The 19962-nt window shown below is 41.9% G+C and overlaps 1 long non-coding RNA gene across 1 annotated transcript in view; it reads right to left on the bottom strand.

Moving 5' to 3' along the window:
• LOC112544689 (uncharacterized) overlaps positions 1-19962 on the bottom strand; it is a 30405-nt gene that overhangs the window by 8362 nt on the left and 2081 nt on the right. The window lies entirely within an intron of this gene.

The following is a 19962-nucleotide window of genomic DNA, read 5'->3' as shown; positions in this document are numbered from 1 at the left end:
TTAATAATGTTAATTTGTTTATTATCAAACCCAGTATAAATAATTCTTAGCAGGGGGGAGGGGCAACAATTATGCATCTCTCTCTAACATTGATAAAGAGGGCAAACTTTATGAGCTTTTTATGTGTGAAACTTTTATACAGAATAAGAAGGATTTATTTGGGAATTTGGTCCTATTTAGGGCTGTACTCCTGGGTGCTAATAAGTCTTGATAACTGAGCCCTCCCAGAGCTGAGCTATTATCATTATGAGCTAACATTCATAGGTGCTACACTAGCACTCCGCTAGTTCGAATTTGAATCGAACTAGCGGAGCGCTTAGTTCGAACTAGGAAAACCTCATTTTACGAGGATTAAGCCTAGTTCGGACTTCCCAGTTCGAATTAAGGGGTGTGTAGCCCCTTAATTTGAACTAGTGGGAGGCTAGTCCTCCCCAGGTTTCCCTTGTGGCCACTCTGGCTAACACCAGGGAAACTCTATGCCCCCCTCCTGGCCCCGGACCCCTTAAAGGGGCACGGGCTGGCTACGGTACTCGTGCCAGGTGCAAGCCTGCCAGCACCCAGCCAGCAGACCCTGCACCTGGCACGACACAGAGCCACCCACCCGATGTCCCCCAGCCCACCCCTTCTTCCCGGGACCAGGCTGGCAGCTCCCGGGAGCTTGCCCGGGACTGCAAGAGGCGGGCACCTTCCTGGGCTAGTGCGGACATCGTGGACCTCGTCCACGATCTCCGCACTAGGCACAGGAAAGTGGCCGTCTAGGGCAGGAGAGCTGCCAGCCTGGCCACCCAGGACCAGGTGTGCATGAAAATCAAGGGGGTCCACTGAGACCCCCGACCCTGAGCCCTGAGCTTACAATGGCCATCCTGGGTCAGACCAAAGGTCCATTTAGCCCAGTAGCCTGTCTGCCGACAGCGGCCAACCCTAGGGACCCTGGAGGGGATGGACCGAAGACAGTGACCAAGCCATTTGTCTCGTGCCATCCCTCTCCAGCCTTCCACAAACTTTGGGCAGGGACACCACTCCTACCCCCTGGCTAAGACTACTCCATGGACCCAACCTCCATGACTTGATCTCACTTCCCTTTAAACTCTGTTCTAGTTCTAGCCTTCACAGCCTCCTGCAGCAAGGAGTTCCACAGGTTGACTCTTTGCTTTGTGAAGAACAACTTTCTCTTACTAGTTTGAAGCTTGCTACCCATTCCTTTCCTTTGGTGTCCTCTAGTCCTTCTTTATGGGAACTCATGAAGAACTTTTCTGTATGCACCCTCTCCACCCAACCCCTGCTTTTAGAGACCTCTATCCTGTCCCCGCTCCATCTCCTCTTTTCTAAGCTGAACAGTCCCAGTCTCTGTAGCCTCTCTTCATCTGGGACCTGTTCCCAACCCCTGATCATGTTAGTTGCCCTCCCCTCTTCCAGCCTTTCTCTTCCCCCCTCCCACCTCCTTTTCCCAGTCTCCCCCAGTTTTGTTCAATAAAGACAGAGTCAATGTTGGAAGAAACGTTTTCTTTATTTTGTACATCAGGAAGGGGGGCTAGGGAAGGGTAAGTGGAAGGAGGTGAGGGAGGAATGGGGTACGAGCCCCCGATGGGGAGGACTGGGCTGGCTCTGCGGGCTTCTGGGGGTGGAAGCTCTCCTGCAGCCCCCCAATTGTCCCCTCTCCCCAGATGGCAGCCTGAGGCAAGTGCAGCCGGTCTGATGGCCGAGTGCTGTAATGTGCCCAGTGTGGGCACTCCAGGCACTCCAAGCCAGGACTGGTTTTCAAGCGGGGCACCCCTTAGAACTGTCTGTCCAGGGTGGGGGTCGGGTCCCTTTAAGTGCAGCCCTCGGCTAGCCTGAGACAGCATCTCCACGCTCTAAGTCCTCCTCTGATGCCCTGCCGGCACTGCTTCCGGCCATCCTTAAGCCCTGTTCAGGGTCCACTCAATGTGGACTTGCTAGTTCGAATTAGCAAAACGCTAATTCGAACTAGTTTTTAGTTCTAGACGCGTTAGTTCGAATTAGCTTAGTTCGAATTAACTAATTCGAACTAAGTTAGTTCGAACTAACTCTGTAGTGTAGACATACCCTGTGTTACTCTGCTGGGGGAAACCAACGTTGTGCTTTTGCTGGGGGAGACCAAAGCTTCTGGCTCAGCAAGACACGATGGTGGGGTGCCGCAGAGGGAAGGTAAGTGGGCTCAGTGGTAGTACAGCACACCCAGTGACAGTCTTAAGGAGATCTCAGTGATCCAACCTATCACTCTATAATATTTCTTTCTTCTCTTTTTTAAAAATATCAGCAATGGCACATAAAAACATGGGGTTTCAAACTTGTACTTTTGAGGGAATTTTATTTGTAAATTCTTAATAAACATTATTACTGAGCTACTTTTCTAAAAATAAACCAAGATGAAAGCTAAACATATTCAAACTACAAAGTTATCTATTTAGAATGACATCTTTTATCAATACCAATTTGCTTGTTCAGCATCAAGGGACAAATTGTTTGTTTGTATAAGTTCATTTAGTTAATTACCTAAATTATAAAAGGACATTGTCTTTATCTGATCAGTGTTATTTTTTTTAGATCTATACCCATTAAGACAATGGACTCTATATCATTCTTTCCTAACCTTTTCCAGTCTAAGGTACACTTTCTTCAGTAAAAGATTTATGCAGCATGTTGTCCCAGGTACTAACATTACTGAAACAAAACTTACTGTTTAAGAGAAATTTGTGTTAAGATAAATAAGAATTTTTTTCCTCACAAGTAACTTTTCCAGAATCATGAGTGGCATACCCCTTTGTGCCTCATGACATTTGGATTGGGAAAACTTTTCTATATATTATTCCTTCAAAGTAGAAGGACAAGATACATTGCCTTCATTGGCCATTAGATTAGACCTTGTATATCCCAATCTAATTCCCACTAAAGTATTCACATTAGACTGAAATAGGTCTATACTTGTGTATTAGTGGCCTATAAACTTGAAGAGTTCAGCTGAAACTTTAAAAGTAATTCAGGAAAACTTTTTCTCATAAAATACAACCAACTCCAGCTTGAATTTGCTATTTTAAATGTGCAATTTAATAATGCACTCAGATTCAAAGAGAGTCTGAAAGGTATTGAATATCTTGAAGAAAAGTAATACATAAAGAATGTTACAGTTCAGGGCAACTGCATCTGTAGTCCCCTTACCACCACTTGTGAGCACGTACTGTATGTTACCAGTTCTTCAGCTATCACTTCTCTTGGGCACAGACCAAGTTTCTTTTCCCCTTAGCCAGGGAATTTTCCAAGCTGTACAGTTCCCTTCTTACACTGTAAGGGCATGTCTATACCAAGAAATGATTTTGAAATAACTTATTTCAAAATAATAACTCCCAAAATAACTATTTCAAAATAGCATATCCACCCTAGAGGGAAGCCTTGAAATTAGCATGTTGATATTAAGGAGCCTGCCTCAGGCTCTCCGGACTTAGAGCTCCAGGAAGCACTGGGGAGTAATTACTTTGAATGACTCTGGGGAATAGTTAGTTAAAATACTACCACTATTTTGAAATATGTATTTTCAAATAAGCATTAGTCTTCATGGGAAGCAGGAGTTATTATTTAGAAATAACCAGCCCCTTATTTCAAAATAATGGGCTTGGTAGTGTGAACATTCCACTTGTTATTTTGAAACAAGGGGAGTTATTTTGAAATAACTTTCTCGTGTATACCAGGGCTAATATTTGCAGCAAGCTGCACTCCCTGAACAGGCCAGGATTTGTGCTTTGCTTTCCTACTGATGTCATATGAATAGCATATGAATAGCCGGCGTGTTACTCCGTTCGACAGCTGTTTCAAAAGTGAAAGTGCACACTGAGATGCGTTAGTTCGAACCAAACCCCTTGGTTCAAACTAACGCGTCCCGGCATGCACTTTCACTTTCAAAACAGCTGTTGAGCAGAGTAACGCAGCGGCGAGATCATGCTAATCAAGTGCGGGATTTTTAAATCCCTGCTTCATTAGCAATTTTGGTTGCCTACATTTGCATCCCTAGTTCGAACTAGGGAGCAAGTGTAGATATACCCTAAGGTTGCATCTAGACTGGCATGATTTTGCGCAAATACTTTTAACAGAACAGTTTTTCCGTTAAGTATTTGTGCAAGAGAGCGTCTATACTGGCATGGGCCTTTGTGCAAAAGATTTGCTTTTGCGCAAAAGCATCAGTGCCAGTGTAGACGCTCTCTTGCGCAAGAAAGCTCCGATGGCCATTTTAGCCATCGGGCTTTCTTGCGCAAGAAATTAACTTGGCTGTCTACACTGGCCCTCTTGTGCAAGTACACTTGCGCAAGAGGGCTTATCCCTGAGCAGGAGCATCGGAGTATTTGCGCAAGAACCACTGATTTTGTACAGTACAAAGTTAGTGTTCTTGCGCAAATACTCGTGGCCAGTGTAGACAGGCGACAAGATTTTGCACAAAAGCAGCCACTTTTGTGCAAAATCTTGCCAGTCTAGTCGCACCCTAAGAGTTTAATAACGTTTTCAAGCTTATTAGAGGTCACCCAACAGTTTTATGGAGATTCAGTAAGCCTTCTGTTTCCAGGAAAGGTTGGGAACTCTTTTGGACTGAAGTATGTCCATTTGCTGGATCAGAAAGGCGATTGCTTTTACAACCTGAGTGAATTGTCCTAATCACCTACTGCTATTAAAAATTCCTGCAGAAGATGTGGTCCTCTTCCCGCATGAAGTTACATATTGTCCCTGGCCCACTATGATAGATAAACTCAATACAGTAAGGTCTCCCAAAGATACTGCAGAAAATTGCTGTATCTATTAGAAGAAACACTATATGCTCCCTGCCTTATCTGCCATGTAATTGATTCATATAAACATAACGCAGTAGCATCATAATTTAGCAGTCAATTTAATGTCATGTTGAAACAACAGCTTATTATAAACTAATTACTCCAGATAATGTTTATATCAAGCAAAAACCATTGTTGTTGCCGCTGGTCTCACAACAGTGGATGAAAAAAAATCAAGAGTGGTAAGCTGTAGATGCCCAGAGAAATCCAAAGTAGTTAAGAAAAGCTACAGACAGAAAGAGCTTTATTTGAGATCTTTCTGACACTGTAAAGTATTATTTCCCAGTACTGAAGTGCAAAGTTGTCAATGAGTAAAAGATAGTTGTCACAGTAAGAGTGTTATGTTCTTTTTATTTCTCAAGGCAATTTGGTTTAAAAAAAAAGAGCATGAGCTTGTAAGTCAAAAAGGCCAAAAACTATGCCCTAATCCTGCAAACTGCTCTGCATGGATGGACTCCTGAAGTCCACCTATTAATAATGTGCCCAATTCACAGGCCTTTTATGAGAATTAATTAATGTTGTTTATATTATAATTTGACCAAACAGCTATACTGGTACTAAGTATTATCTGACAAGTAAATGTACAGATACAGTAACGCTGAAATAAGCATCAGACTCATAATTAGAGACTGTTTAGGGAGGGAGAGGTAAAATGAATGTGGGAAAGATGAAACTTTTCACAGATATATAAATTCTGGAAAAGTTTTGTAGGTAAAGTCTCTTAGGCTGGAGGTGGAATCTGTGGTCACTTCCAGAGTGAAAGAGAGAGAAGAATTAAAAGCTCTGAATTTCAAACAAACGATCTTTTCAAACAAAAAAACCCACAAATATTTTGACCTAATTTTGCTAACCTGTTCAAAAGATGTTGGTTTGGGTCCAATGCAGGAAAAAAAACAAATTTTAAAACCTTAAAAGTCATAGTGAAATGAAATTATTGTCCTCTGACTTGCTCTACTCATTTTTTTTATTTTATAATTTCTTATCTGAACACTAGGAAAATGTTCTCATTTTGCTTCAAAATTTACTCAACATTTGAGGCCAAATTCAAAGGTGATCCTCTACACAGAATAAGAATTGTAGTGCTGCTTGAAATTCAATATAAAGCAGCCAAGAGGAATTCTTGTTGCTCTCTGCAAAGTACAGTTAAAAACAAATATTTTATTCCACAAACAAATAAGTAGCATATGTTAATAATGTTGACAAGGAGGGTCAGGAAAATCAATTCAGAAAAAAATAAGATCATTCTGAACACAGATCTGCTCAGTCTCCACCCATCAACCAACAGCCCAACTGCATTCTCAGAATTCAGTACATGTACTCATAAAGAAACAGGGCTGTTGATATGGAATGGGGGAGGAGAGGAAGGAGCAGCTGCTTTGGTGCCTGACAATTTAAAAGGGTCTGGAGCTCCCACCCACCACTACCATGGAAGTAGCCAGATCCTGAGCCTTTTAAATCACCACCAGACCCTGAGCAGTGGCAACATTGAAGGACTGGCTGGGGGAGGATAGGCACAGCTCACCACTTCTGACCAAATCCTTTTCCCTTCTGGGGGCCTGGAGATAACCCCCTCACCCCAAATCTGGCTCAGGAGCCTGGCAAATCTGTCAACAGCCTTGTCAAAAAGTTCTGGATACTTCAAAAGATTTTTAATTCAAGACCTGTGAATCCAACCCATGCCCTTTCTGGCTTGTGAGGGGTCATTAACAATTAGTGACAATCCTAATTCAAAGAAGTAATCTCCCCTTCCTTCTTCAAACATGTAATAGTCTGAACAAAACTGAAGAAATCCACCCTGGAAAATTCTGTTTAGCCAACTGCCATCTAGCATCAAACCACTACTTTTAAACTCTTTTCCTACCCTCTTTGTATTAACTTTTGTTCTCATCTTACTTTCAGTCACAATCCTGTATTGGTATCCATTAACACAAACCCCCCACATCCATGCAGAATTCTCCAAAAGGCTAAAAGGAATCTATATGAGAGTTTTAGCCACAATGCGACTGACTTCTTGAACATGCATGCACATCTCTGAGTAGAATAGGATTCTGGTTGTACAATACATATGGAACCAGGAGCATGACTGGGACATTAGAATTCAAGTTCTTGAGGGGAAGGGAATCTATCTTTATCTGTACTTTAAAATATTGTCTATACCTATGAAGCTCAATAATAAAAAAAAGTATGTACCTAGTGGCCTCAGTCATATTCAGAACTCCAGTTCCTGACATGATACCAAGACTAGTGCATAGGGGAGAAGTTGAAGATGTGATATATATGGATTTCAGTAAGACTTTTGGCATATCTTACTAAATATTGTCATATAGGAAACTAGGTAAATATGGTCTTGATGAGATTATACAAATGTGGTTAAAAGGCTATACTGAATTAGTAGTTATATGGTTTGCTGTGAAACTAGTATGGTGTATTTAGTGGATTACAAAGGATTCTGTCCTGGGTCAGGTACTGTTCAGTATGTTAACTAATAACTCTGAAGATGAAATAGAAAGTATGCCTGATGATACCAGACTGGGAAGGATGATGACACCAGGTAAGACTTTGGTGGACAGTATTAAAATTCAGAGTGATCTTGGTAAATTGAGAATTGGACTGAAATCACGCAAATTGAAATTCAGTAAAGATAAGTGCAAAGTACTTCACTTAGGCAGGAAAACTTAAATACACAAATATAAAATGGGGAGTAACTGGCTAGGATATGAGGTTCTAGTGGGATCATACATTTTAATATGAGTCAACGGTGTGATGCTCTTCTGAAAATATCTAACATTATTCTAGGGAATATTAATAGGAATATCATATGTAAGATAAAAGATGTAATTGTTCTGCTGTATTCAGTACTCGTGAATCAAGAGCTGGAATACTGTGTTCAGTTTTGGATGCCACTCTGTAAGAAATATGTGGACAAATTGAAGGGACGAGGAATCCTGTGGCACCTTATAGACTAACAGAAGTGTTGGAGCATAAGCTTTCATGGGCAAAGACCCACTTCGTCAGATGCAAGTGGGTCTTTGCCCACGAAAGTTTATGCTCCAACACTTCTGTTAGTCTATAAGGTGCCACAGGACTCCTTGCCACTTTTGCAGATTCAGACTAACACGTCTATCCCTCTGAAAATTGAAGGGAGAATCTAAAGGAGAAGAACACACATAATAAAAGGTTTAAAACCCACAACACTGTAAGAAAGGTTAAAAAAATAGCCCAGAGTTAAAAGAAGGCTGGAGGGAAGGGACAAAATGGGTGTGACTAGACTACAAGGTTTTTTTGAAAAAAAGTGACCTTTTTTTGAAAAAACTTCATCTGTATCTAGACTGCTGCCGTGTTCTTTTGAAATTAAATTGAAAGAATGCAGCAGTTTTTTCGACTGCGGTAAACCTCATTTTATGAGAAAATGCCTTTTTTTGAAAGTGCTCTTTTGAAAAAAGGTGTTCTTGAACGCAAACAGGGCTTTTTCGAAAGACAGCATCCAGACTGCCTGGGTGCTCTCTTTCGAAAAAGCGGCAGTCTAGACACTCTCTTTTGAAAGAGGCTTGTAGTCTAGACATAGAATATGTTAAAGGCAATATAAAGAGAATGATAAACAACTATTTTCCACATCTAATAAAAGAAGTAGGAAGAAAGATTTAGATACTAGGAAAAGCTTTGTAATTATAAGGCTAGTTCAGTGCTGAAATGGGTTGCTAGGTTTTTAAGGGCAGATTAGACTAACTCTTGTCAAGAATGGTCTAAGTATACTTCATCTTGGTTCAGCATGAGAGACCGGGGTGGACTAAATGACCTCTTGATCTCTTCCAACTCTACATTTCTGTGATAGTACCTACTTGTCCCTCTACAGAGATGATTCAAAGCCATCAAAGACAATGGGATTGTTTCCATTGCCTTCAATGGGTTTTGTATGAGACCTCAGTCTAGTACAAAACAGGCAGATAAATATGTTCCTTCAGCATTTTTCCCATCTGGCAGCAATAATAACACAGAATTTGTTTTTCTATATTTATGTTAATCACTGAGGCTGTGTCTACACTGCACCCCTTTTCCGGAAAAGGGATGCAGATGAGACAAGTCGGAATTGCAAATGAAGCGGGGGATTTAAATATCCCCTGCTTCATTTGTATAAACATGGCTGCCGCTTTTTTCCGGCTCGGGGCTTTGCCGGAAAAAAGCACCAGTCTAGACGGGGATCTTTCGGAAAATAAAGCCTTTTCCGAAAGGTCCCTTATTCCTCTTAAAATCAGGAATAAGGGACCTTTCAGAAAAGGCTTTATTTTCCGAAAGATCCCCGTCTAGACTGGCGCTTTTTTCCGGCAAAGCCCCGAGCCGGAAAAAAGCGGCAGCCATGTTTATACAAATAAAGCGGGGGATATTTAAATCCTCTGCTTCATTTGCAATTCCGACTTGTCTCATCTGCATCCCTTTTCCAGAAAAGGGGTGCAGTGTAGACACAGCCTGAGTGTATTTCCTGTACCTTTTATACTAAAGGAGTAGTAAGATGTTAAGTATAAGGTCACTGCTTTAATTCATTTTGCCACATGGTCTATCAGTTGGAAAAGCTCTGCACAGTTAAAAGCAGATTAAAATGCATAATGGAAAACTATTGTTCCAAATGCCATATGAAAAGCTATGACCCGACTCTGTCCAGTTAATTAGCCTTCTAATATTGTATTTTTATGTACCTTATGCTTATATTGCTGATTTAGGTTTCAATTATAATTTAATCGACTGAATGACCTGGATATAGATTTGATACTGATGATTAAGAATAGTTCCAACAATTGCAAGTGATCATTATACATGCACAATTTTGGGCCATCTTATAATACCTTATAACTGGAAACACTGAAGAAACTGTTGAACATTCTGCCAATTTCATAAATGGAGATGTCTCTTCTCTTCTCTTCTCTTCTTCTTTTTTTTTTTTTTTGACTAGTAGAAGATGAGATATTTTGTATAGTTTTATTATTGTGGAGTAAAAAGCTAGCATGGGAATAATAATAAATAAATATAATGATCCAAATCCAAAATATTATCCAAATTATTAATAATAAACCAAAAATATTAATAAGAAAACTTTGTATTTATATAGTGCTTTACATGCTCCAAAGTATTTAACAAACATTAATTAAATGTACTAGCAAAATGACACTGAATATAAACTGCAGCAGGTCATATCTTTGGGTTCATTAGAGCATACTTATGCGAACTCACTGGCACAAAGCTTCCATGAACACAATAGCTCCAGCTACAGGAGACTCTTCATTATGAGGGAAAGCCTGGAGTACTGCTGAATTATTTCCCCCAATCCATGTGTACAACATGCAGAATCACAATTGGAAAAGGAGGGTCTGACTACAATACAGTTGTGCCCTGGTAATCCTTGGCTATTATGTTGCCCTTTGGGAATCATAGTTATCTGGTTCTTTGAAACTGATCTAATTTGCATCTGGGAACTAGATCGGCATAAAGAGATGCTAAGATCAGGGAAAGCGACGAGGAGTCCTGTGGCACCTTATAGACTAACTGAAGTGTAGGAGCATAAGCTTTCATGGGCAAAGACCCACTTCGTCAGATGCATGTGATTTTGCAGATTCAGACTAACACGGCTACCCCTCTGATACTTAAGTTCAGGGAGACAGTATATCTGGCTTCAAGCCATTTTATGACCCCTTCTGTTAAAGAGCAAAGGCCCCATGACAGGTCCTAAAATTTTGGGCATAGAATTGTTGGCCTGGAAAATGAAAATCCTAGAATGCCAGAGTCTTTCACAATAATGTAAATCTATTAAAGACCTTACCACCTTTACAGGAAGGCATTGCTTAGTCATTGTCAAATTATGTGCTCTTTGGCAACAAAATAGAATTATATATGAGTATTATTTGGCAGTTATAACCAGAACTCTTCAAAATTTGAGAGAGCCCTAAATAAGGACAACAAATGCCATTTATTTGCTTATATCTGCACTGCACGCTAGAGGGGTAACACAAAAGTGCTGGGCTTGATGAAGGCCCTCACTCCAGCTTCACCCCCTCCTCTGCCTGCAGCAAGCCCTGTCCACAGAAACAGATTCCTAACTCTGGGCCAGATCAACCTATCCTCTTGGATTTTCCACAAGATGGAGATTCTGGAGGAGGAAATCTCTTCAAAGATCCCCTTGTAGATTTCCTTCTCTAATGGTCTATCAAGGAAATGTAAGGATTGCTCCCCACACAGAAGAGATCCTAAAGACCATTATTTCTTGTGGAGGAGGTCTGGCTTCTGTGTTGCAGTGAGACTCCATTAGTGTGGCTGCTTCTACCGATGGCTCTTGATTGCTCCTGAGGTTCCCTAGTAAAATTGGAAGGGGAGGGCCTTTAAGAGAAGAAAATCTGTTCTCCACTCAAATTTCATGGGATTTAGGAAGAGGATAATACAAATACATCCTGGCTGCAGCTCACTCACTTCTTGCCCCTCAATTTCTAATTTCTGCTCCTTTCCATTTTGTGTACTCTAGGCTTACAGCACACAGGCTAAGGGAAGTGCTGGGGAATGGTGATGGAAAGGGAATTAGTCTGCAAAAAGACAATAATCTGTGTACATGCCTAGAGGGGACAATACCCTAGGTCTAATTTTTTACAACAAAGGGGAAAAAGTGGCATGTATAAAAAAAGTTGAGAATTTCCCTTAGAACTGCCTCAAGCATATGCTGAATGTTATCACTGTACAGTTGCAAGGGAACATCATCAGCTTGATCTAATACTGCCTCTACAATTACTTGCTACACTGCAGAATAAATAGTCAACTGAATCGTTTTGGGATGTTAGGTGTATGTATTTTCTTTATCAATACATTTTTTTGTTATAATTCTTTTATTAGAAGAAAAATCAATGAAAATAAGCAGAATCGTTAAAAGGAAATAAACAGTATCACACAGTAAAGCTGGTGATAAGACAAGGAAGCAAAATATCAATCTATCAAAAGTGTTTGTTAAATTTAGAGTAACACTTACATAATAGGTATATTGCAGATTTCTCTGTGATGTTTGTTGGTTTTCCTTTTGTACGGTAGGATAAAAGAATCTAAACCTTTATTTTAATCTTTTTTGAAAGAAAGCAAGCAAGCAAGCAAGAAAGAAAAGAACCACCCATAGGACTCCATGCAATACTTCTGTGGGTCTTGAAGAAAACCCAGAGCCTATTATTCATATAATGGGTCCGATTTTTTAAACAAAGAGGAAACATACAGAATTAATTCAGTAAAAACTTTGATTCAAAACAATTTCCACTGGAAATTTCCATGGAAAATTTGTAGTTTTCTATAGAAAAAAATTCAAAGAGGAAATCAAAGATTTATTTTACTAGAAATGTCATTTTCTGTTTTGGCTTCTATTTATAAAAACAAATGTTTAAAAAATATTTAGATTTCAATTGTTTTCCTTCAAGTTATTGAAATGTTAGCAAATGTCAAATTACTTTTGCTAAACATTTATATTTCAACACAAAAAATTGCAAAAATGTTGACAAGCTCTAGTACATACTGTGCATGTTTAGGTAATCTTAATTATCTGGGGTTTGGGGTTTTTTTAGTTAACAAAATAAAAGTGACATGAATTCCAATACAGTTTATTAAGTGCCGTAATTTTAAGTATATGTTTTAGGATAGATTGAACATTTGCTTACAGCCCTGCTATTAGTGAAGTGCAAAATGGGACACACGCAATGGGATCCACAATAAGCATTCAGGCTGCAGCAGAAGGTGAGAGTAGGTGGGATAAGCCATACCTATTCAAAAGAAATCATGTCATAATAGTCCCATAAGAGTGAGGGGTTCAGAGCCCAAGCCACAACTTCAAGTGCTGTTTACACAACTAATTTTAGAGCACTAGCATGAATCTCATTGTCCTGAATCTGTCAGCCAGCACTGGAAGGCTCACTGCTGTGGACTATGCAGATATGCCCATTGTAGAGGTAAATTCTCAAAAGTGAAAACAAAGCCTGAATAAAATGCAAACTTGTGGTGTTGAAAGGTGGTTTGCAAGCCTCAGCCCAGAGATGTTGTTCTCCAGGGTACCCAGGCAACTGATTCACTGATGGTTCCTGCTTGATATCCTGAGTTGTAATTATAGCCTCCTTGCTCTTTGGGCCTGCTCTCTGATGTTTGGCCACTGATTGTGCCCTGGTTCTGGCTAACTAAACAACTTTTCACCTCTTCCTTGGTTTTTTACAGCCACAGTTATTCCACCAGTAGAGAAAGGCATTCGGGACTAGGCAGTTACATTCCCTTAGAAAGTTCTCCCAGTGAGGATTTTGATAGATGAAGCATCCTACATGGATCTTCATCGCATGAAGGGATGCAGAGTCCTCCTATCTAGCCTACCTCTTCAGGTTGGTTTGCCTATCTATGCAGCAACAGTACATTTTCACTGGTTTTAAAGCATGTTTTCAACCCAGCCACTGCATTTGTAGTCACTTATGTGTTCTCTCGTGTAACAACTGAACAACAACATTCAGCCTTACTTAGCTAAACCCCAAATTAAGTTTCATAGACACACATTGGGAAATAGAATCATCCAAACACTTAGACAAGCCCTACACCTGAATTTTTTTTGCAGAAATGAAGTTATATCGTAACCTTCCACTTTATGTATAATTTGTAGAGGACACATAATTTTGATTTTTTTTCCAATTGCAGAAATTTAGGGCCCAATTTTTCTACCCTCACTCAAATGAAGTACCTTAGCATGGGATTTGTCACAAGGGATACTACACAAAGGTAGTAAAATTGGGGCCCGTATTAGCTTGTCATACATAAGCAAGAAGTACAGTGATAGTGACTATGAAATGCTAAGGGAGATAAGAGAGGCTATCAAAATAAAGAACTCAGTAGTAGTGGGGGGATTTTAATTATCCCCATACTGACTGGTACATGTCACCTCAGAATGAATTGCAGAGACAAAATTTCTTGATACCTTAAACGATTGCTCTTTGGAGCAGCTGGTACAGGAACCCACAAGTACGCAATTCTCGAGTTAGTCCTGAGTGGAGTGCAGGAGGTAACTATAACAGGACCTCTTGTAAATAGTGACCATAATATAATAACATTTAACATTCCTGTGGTGGGAAGAACACGTTAGCAGTCCAACACTGTGGCATTTAATTTCATAAAGGGGAACTATGCAGAAATGAGGAGTTTAGTTAAACAGAAATTAAAATATACAGTGACTAAAGTAAAATCCCTGGAAGCTGCATGGACACTGTTCAAAGAAACCATAATAGAGGCCCAACTTAAATGTATACCCCACATTAAAAAACACAGTAGAAGAACTAAAAAAGAGCCACCGTGGCTTACCAACCACGTAAAAGAAGCCGAGAGAGATAAAAAGACATCTTTTAAAAAGTGGAAGTTAAATCCTAGTGAGGTAAATAGAAAGGAGCATAAACACTGCCAAATTAAGTGTAAAAATGTAATAAGAAAAGCCAAAAAGGAGTTTGAAGAACAGCTAGGTAAAAACTCAAAAGGTAATAACAAAATATTTTTTAACTACATCAGAAACAGGAAGCCTGCTAAACAACCAGTGGGGCCTATGGACGATCGAGATACAAAAGGAGCACTTAAAGACGATAAAGTAATTGGGGAGAAACTAAATGAATTCTTTGCTTCATTGGCAGAGGATGTTAGGGAGATTCCCAAACCTTACCTGTCCTTTGTAAGTGACAAATCTGAGGACTTCACACAGATTGAAGTGTCACTAGAGGAGGTTTTGGAATTAATTGATGAACTTAACAGTAACAAGTCACCAGGACCAGATGGCATTCACCCAAGAGTTCTGAAGAAATTCAAATGTGAAATTGTGGAACTATTAACTATGTTTTGTAATCTATCCTTTAAATCAGCTTCTGTACCCAATGACTGGAAGATAGCTAATATAATGCCAATATTTAAAAAGGGCTCTAGAGGCGATCCCGGCAATTGCAGACCGGTAAGTCTAATGTCAGTACTGGGCAAATTAGTTGAAACAGCAGTAAAGAATAAAATTGTCAGACACATAGAAGAACATAATTTGTTGGGCAAAAGTCAACATGGTTTCTGTAAAGGGAAATCATGTCTTACTAATCTATTAGAGTTCTTTGAAAGGGTCAACAAACATGTGGACACGGGGGATCCAGTAGCTATAGTGTACTTAGATTTCCAGAAAGCCTTTGACAAGGTCCCTCACCAAAGGATCTTATATAAATTAAGTTGTCATGGGATAAGAGGGAAGATCCTTTCATGGACTGAGAACTGGTTAAAAGACAGGAAACAAAGGGTAGGAATAAATGGTAAATTTTTAGATGGAAAGGGGTAACTAGTGGTGTCCCCCAAGGGTCAGTCTTAAGACCAATCTTATTCAACTTATTCATAAATGATGTGGAGAAAGGGGTAAACAGTGAGGTGGCGAAGTTTGCAGATGATACTAAATTGCTCAAGGTATTTAAGACCAAAGCAGACTATGAAGAACTTCAAAAAGATCTCACAAAACTAAGTGACTGGACAACAAAATGGCAAATGAAATTTAATGTGGATAAATGTAAAGTAATGCACATTGGAAAAAATAACACCAACTATACATACAATAATGTATGTATAATTTAGCTACAACTAATCAGGAAAGAGATCTTGGAGTCGTGGATAGTTCTCTGAAGACATCCACACAATGTGCAGTCAAAAAAGCAAACAGGATGTTAGGAATAATTAAAAAAGGGATAGAGAATAAGACGGAGAATATCTTATTGCCCTTATATAAATCCATGGTACACCCATATCTTGAACACAGTGTACAGATGTGGTCTCCTCATCTCTAAAAAGATATACTGGCATTAGAAAAGCTTCAGAAAAGGGCAACTAAAATGATTAGGGGTTTGGAACGGGTCCCATATGAGGAGAGATTAAAAAGACTGGGACTTTTCAGCTTGGAAAAGAGGAGACTAAGGGGGGATATGATAGAGGTATTTAAAATCATGAGTGGTGTGGAGAAAGTGAATAAGGAAAAATTATTTACTTGTTCCCATAATATAAGAACTGGGGGCCACCAAATGAAATTAATGGGCAACAGGTTTAAAACAAATAAAAGGAAGTTCTTCTTTGCACAGCGCATAGTCAATCTGTGGAACTCCTTGCCTGAGGAAATTGTGAAGTCTAGGACTATAACATGGTTTAAAAGAGAACTGGATAAATTCATGGAGGTTAAGTCCATTAATGGCTATTAGCCAGTATGGGTAATGAAAGGTGTCCCTAGCTTCTGTTTGTCAGAGGGTGGAGATGGATGGCAGGATAGAGATCGCTTGATCATTACCTGTTTGGTTCACTCCCTCTGGGACACCTGGCATTGGCCACTGTCAGCAGACAGGATACAGGGCTGGCTGGATCTTTGGTCTTAGCCAGTATGGCCATTCTTATGTTCTTGTGTTCTTATGTACAGTAATTCTTCAAAGGGAATTGCTGATATTACAATAGCTAAGTGTTTAGCTTCATCTACTCACATGTTGGCATACTAATTATCAACACTATCAAGACACCTTTACTTTTTAAACTAAAGATAGAAGGTTGCCACAGAGTCCACCATCTCAGTTGCTACATAACTGATTCTTTCCCTTGCTTTGTTTAGCTCCATGTTTACTAAAAACCAGTAATCTCTGTGAAAATGTCTTCAATAAAATCAGTAATTCCATTAAACAAGGCTCTACATCCAGTGATGTACATTCCTTGAGACACTAGGAATATAATAAATAAAAGATGTATGCATTCATACCGATGAATGTAAAGTTCAAAAATATTATCCTCCAGGGGTTTTGTTTACTGTTTAAGCCCTGGCATTTGTTGTATGGCATTTTATTTTGATTGTTATGGAAATCTAATTATTATTCCATTAGGTTTAAACCTAATATTTAAAGCTGAAGGCTACCTTCAGTTTCAATGACTGCAAAATATCATGAGCAGTTTCACATGATGCCAGGTGACTAATATTAATTACGACAACTTATGCTAACCTTGGATTACATTGTGGCAGAACCTCACGGCTAAATTTATCACAACTAGAGAAAGTTATTTTGAGCAGTCATCTCCTTCTAGATCAGGGGTAGGCAAAAGGGCCCCTGCAGGCTGGATCTGGCCTGCCAAGAAGATTGATTCGGCCTGTGGAGGTCCTGCCACTCCCCTGCCCACAGACCAATCAGGACCTAGGGATGGGGGAGCTAGCGGCACTTAGAGTTAACCCTGGCAGTTAACTGTAAGCATTGCATGCCAGAGGGCAGGGAGTGAGAGACTTTGTGCTCCCCCCACCCCCAGATCAATCAGGACCTGGGGGTAGTGGGAGACATGCAAAGTCTCTTCCCACTCTGCCGCTGCCCTGCAAGAAGTGCACAGCACACACTCCTTGCAGGATAGGGACAGGGCAGGAGGAGACTTTGTGGGCTCCCCTTGCCCCCATATCCTGATTGGTCTGGGGTGGAAGGAGCACACAACGTCTCCTCCTGCCCTGCAAGGGGCTCAGGACCTAGAGTCAACCGCAAGCTGCTGCTCAACTAGCAGGTAACTCTAAGTGCAGTGCTCCCTTGTAGGACGGGGGTAGATTTCATGTGCTTCCCTCACCCCCAAACCCTGATTGACCTGGGGGTAGGGGAGGAGTGCACAAAATCTCCTCCCACAGCCAGAGGCATGAACACCTAGAAGGAATGGCTAGCTGTTCAGAACAGCTGGCCATTCTCTCTTGGGGGTCAGGGGCAAAGACTTCACATGCTCCCCCACCCACAGACCACTCAGGGTCTGTGGGCAGAGAAGCACGGAAGTGTCTTGGACCCTCCCTTTCCACCTGAGGCTCCTCCTCTTCTGGGGTGGCCTGGAGTCACTTCAAAAATTTCTGAAGTGGTCCCTGGTCAAAAATTATTGCCCATCCTGTTCTAGATAGTCTTTGTTATTGGTATTACCTGTGTGGCTCTTTGATGTACTGCAGCACAGCACAGGACATTTTGGATCAGAACAGTATCTGCCATAGGGCTGTATTCTTTTAGGTTATGTCTACACAGCAGGGTAATAGTCAAATTAAGATACGCAACTTCAGCTATGTCAATTGCGCAGCTGAAGTTGAAATAGCTTAATTCGGCCTTTGGCGCTGTCTACACAGCAGGAAGTTGAAGGAAGAATACTCTTTCTTCAACTTCCCTTACTGCTCATGAAATGAGGGTTACAGAAGTCAGAGTAAGAACTCCTCTATCTCGACATTATTTCAAAATAATGGCTTGCTGAATAGATGTGTATTTTCTTATTTCGAAATAACATCAGTTATTCTGAAATAACACTGCTGTGTAGATGTACCCTTTGTTACATTAGTTTTAGCTGGATGTAACTTCACCGACTTTGATGGACTGTGACGGGGTGGGACAACCCCGCCACTCATGCGAGCCAAACGGAGCAGCCAGGGGGCAGGCAACAGGCGCGGCAGGCCCGAGCGAGGGCGGAGGGACGCGTCATCGCGCGGCGCCTGGGCGCGCCGGTGATGACGTCATAAGCGCGACGCCAGGGAAGGCGGAGGGGAGGGAGAGGATAAGAGGAGCAGGAGCGGCCGGGGTAAGGGGGCCGGAGCCAGTGGGGTCAGGAAGCGAGGAGAGAGGGGAGGAGATCGCGGAACCCGGACAAGGGGGAAGCGGAGGAGGCAGGGAGCCCGCTGAGGCCAGCGGGTGACCGGCACGGCTAAGGGCCGGCGGAGTGGAGCAGGACCCAGGGCGGGCTGTGGAACCCGTGAGCAGGTGTGTTTGGGGTACTAGCCCCCCCTGCTACCGCTGAGAGGCACTCTCTCAGTGTCAGGGCCCTGGGTAGGGGTCCGGAGAGAGGGTGGGCCTGGACCCCCCACTCCGCCAGGAGATTCGGAACCAGGGGGTGCGTTGTGCGCAGCCTAGGTGCAAGCGGGAAGGGCGGCGGCCTGGGCCGGCTACCCCGTCACATGGACTTACTCTAGAGGCATCAGCAGAAGAGTTGGGAGCATGTGGTTCTCCATCCTGCTCCCTTAGGGTATGTCTACATTACAAAGTTAATTCGAAACAACAGCAGTTATTTCAATTTAACCTTAATAGTGTCTACACAGGCAAACCACTCTTTCAAAATAAATTCAAAATAGTGGAGCCCTTATTTTGAATTTGGTAAACCTCATTCTATGAGGAGTAATGCCAAATTTGAAATAACTATTTCGAATTAAGTCCTATTCGAAATAGGAGGCCTCCAGCCCTTCCCAGGGAGCCCTGGTGGCCACTCTGGGCACAACCAGGAAAGCTTACTCTCCTCTCCCCCAGACCCAGAGACATTAAAGGGGTAGACCGTGGCCACAGTGCCTGTGCCAGCTCCAAGCCTGCCAGCCCAGAGTCAGCAGTGGCCACTGGGGCCCCTGAGCCAGTAGCCCCAAAACATGAGCCAGCAAGCCACTGGCAGCCAGCACTCCACCGCTCCTCAGGAGCAGTCTGTCAGCTCCCAGAAGCCTGAAAGGGGCTGGAGAAGGTGGGCACCTTCCTGGTCCAGGGTGGAGATCATAGACATTCAGGTTTGGGGGGGATGCCCCCAATGTCCATGATCTCCGCACTAGACAGAGGAATTCGGCCGTCTATGGCAGGATAGCTGCCAGCCTGGCCACCAAAGGCCACATGCAAACCCAGGAGCAGGTTAGCATGAAAGTCAGGTTGGTCCGGTGAGACTTCCAACCCTGAGCCCTGAGCTTCCCCTCTCCCTCCTTCCCCTTGCTTCCCCCTTCCAGCTCCTCCTCTCAGGTTTCCCCTTCCCCTCTTCCACTCTCTCTCTTCCCCTCTCCCATCTCCTTTTCCCAGTCTCCCCAGAGGTTCAACTCCCCCCCCCCCAGTTTTGTTCAATAAACCCAGTTTCTATTTTTGAACATACATGTCTTTTATTTGACATGAGGAAGGGGGGCTAGGGAGGAGTAAATGGAAGGTTATGAGGGAGGAATGGGGCAGGAGCCCCCGGTGGGGAGGACCAGGGAGGCTCTGAAGGCTTTGAACAAGTGTGAACAAGTTTTCTCCCTCCTCCTTATGACACCCTTTTAGATATCTGAAAACTGCTATCCTGTCCCCCCCCCCCTGAAAATTACTCTGAAAATAAAGAT

Source organism: Pelodiscus sinensis, chromosome 6, assembly GCF_049634645.1.
Source record: "Pelodiscus sinensis isolate JC-2024 chromosome 6, ASM4963464v1, whole genome shotgun sequence".
Lineage (NCBI taxonomy): Eukaryota > Metazoa > Chordata > Testudines > Trionychidae > Pelodiscus > Pelodiscus sinensis.
The sequence above is the reverse complement of the archived record's forward strand: the minus strand, read 5'-3'. Positions and strand labels throughout refer to the sequence as shown.